Source organism: Etheostoma cragini, chromosome 23 (assembly GCF_013103735.1).
Source record: "Etheostoma cragini isolate CJK2018 chromosome 23, CSU_Ecrag_1.0, whole genome shotgun sequence".
Taxonomy (NCBI): domain Eukaryota; kingdom Metazoa; phylum Chordata; class Actinopteri; order Perciformes; family Percidae; genus Etheostoma; species Etheostoma cragini.
The window spans coordinates 414,069-416,343 of NC_048429.1; the positions used below are offsets into that span (position 1 = coordinate 414,069).

The 2,275-nt window shown below is 40.7% G+C and overlaps 1 long non-coding RNA gene across 1 annotated transcript in view; it reads left to right on the forward strand.

Annotated features, from left to right (window-relative positions):
* The window catches only part of LOC117938512, a 12,752-nt gene extending 12,379 nt beyond the window's left edge, over positions 1-373 (forward strand). The window contains exons 2-3 of the long non-coding RNA XR_004655413.1: positions 229-231; positions 362-373. This is a non-coding gene — a long non-coding RNA (uncharacterized LOC117938512). The remainder of the gene's footprint in view (positions 1-228; positions 232-361) is intronic.
* Positions 374-2,275: the final 1,902 nt, after the last annotated feature.

The window sequence follows — 2,275 nt, forward strand, 5'->3', positions numbered from 1 at the left end:
AGGTTTATTGACCATAAATTCCAAAAATAACTGTAAAACTAAAGTTAATAAGTTAGTGTTACGTAGTGTTGAAAAGGTCAAAAAAGGGACAAACATTGACAAATAGCGTCAAAAGTGTTTAAAAAAAAGGGACAAAATCATAAGAAAAAGTTAAAAACGTTGATTAAAAGCGTCAACAAGTGTTGACATTCCAATATGACAGGAAGACACCGCGAGGGTTAATTCTAGGTCGTGATGAACTCGTGCACAATCGATCTATACGGTTGTTTTTTCTGTACGAAGATGGTCCGTGTAGAAATGTTTCCGACAGGAAAACTAATAACGACACATCTTAACGTGCAGCCGTCTGAAACACATGAAGATTGATACTGACGAGGGTCAAAGATTTATTTTATCAAAAATAGATCACAAATGAAGATTGTCAAAACAAATGAACATGGCGACAAAAAGCTGGAAATGAAAGAAATAAACAGAAAATAGGAAAGAAATCAAAAATTGCATTTTCGTCTGTGTACTTAGCGGCCAACGGATTTTTGTTTTGAAATGAAAAAAACTAAAACAAAAACAGCCCGTTTCCCGATTACCATTCATAAATAAGGAAACAAAAATATATATATATATATATTAAAAAACGGAAAACGAAAAACAATCTCGTTATCCGATTTTCTTTGATGAGTTTATGGATAGAAACCGGAAAATAAAATACGGGCGTATACGTCTCATTTCTCAATTTCCGAATGTTTTTTTCCGTGACCCGGGAGTTGGTCCTGCGACCTTGGCGGTCGGCTGAGGGCGCGCTGCCGTTTGTCATGCTCTGCTTTGGATGTCTGCGCAAACGACAATGGAAAGTTATGTTCTCTTTGGGGGAGGCAAACGGGTTACACTAAAAGATGAGGACATATCTGTGGACATGATATGCAGGATATTTCAGGTGTTATTTTTGTTAAAATATCAAGAACAAAACCGGAATTATTTTTTGCCAAAAACAAGAGCAGACTGAAACGTTCTCCCTGGTGAAATTCACAATTATACAGAAGAAGAAGAGATGAAATGTGATTGTGATTTCCGGTAAGTGCACTAACGTAAGTGCGCGATTTGAGACAACACTTATTGTGAAATTGAGAAATGAGACGTATACGCCCGTATTTTATTTTCCGGTTTCCATCCATAAACTCATCAAAGAAAATCGGATAGCGAGACTGTTTTTCGTTTTCCGTTTTTTAATATCAAAACAAAAAACGAAAATCGGGTTGTTTTTTGTTTCCTTATTTACAAATGGTAATCGGGAAACGGGCTGTTTTTCGTTTTAGTTTTTTTCATTTCAAAACAAAAATCCGTCGGCCGCTAAGTACACGGACCCATTTTGCTTCAAAGCTGTACCCAGAACACCAAAATCACTCATCAGTGTTAATTTGTGGGTGCAAAGAAGACAACTTGGTGATGGACTTCATTTGATGATGAAGACTAGAAATGTCCTGCAACACAATGGACGTTAATGGCGTGAATATGGACGGGGGACGGGGGACGGGGGACGGGGGACGGGGGACGGGGGACGGGGGGGGGCATCGGTCCAGGCTGACTGAATGTATTATGTGTATTAGACAAACATTAATCCTTCCCACTAATGAAGAGTCACAGCGCATCAGAGCCTCCGTCAAACAGAATCCCCCCAGGATGGTTTTCTGTCTAAGCAATGCAGAATTAGACAAGACCAACCTCACCAGGGGGGCGGGGGTTGATAGAGACACGTTTCTGAAGTCTTGTACCAATGATTTCGGCAGGGCTGTAGTCAAGACCACCTTTGTCGAGTCCAAGACAAGTGCAAGACCAGGACTACTCCAGTCCAAGTCGGGGCCGAGTCTAAAGAGGTTCGAGTCCAAGTCAAGACCGAGTCCAGGACAGAATAAAGGTCTTATGCATGACAGTATGAAGACAATCATTTTGGGTTTCACTTTACCTCCAATGCTATTATCAACATAATAAAGACACCTGGACTCGGTCCAGACCAGAAGCCCAGAAGACAGATCTGGCAAGACCAGTGGCCGAGTCCGAGACCACAGAAAAACAGTCTTGAGTCCAGACTCGAGTCTAAGACTGGACTCGAGTACTACAGCGCTGGATTTTGGACAGTGATGATAAGTTACTAAGTTTAACATTTGTTTATCATCTGTTCCAAAGTCAGATGAGAAGATAGGTGTCACACCTTATGATCAACATAATAAAGACCAGGACTACTAAAGTCCAAGTCAGGGCTGAGTCCAAAGAGGTTCCAGTC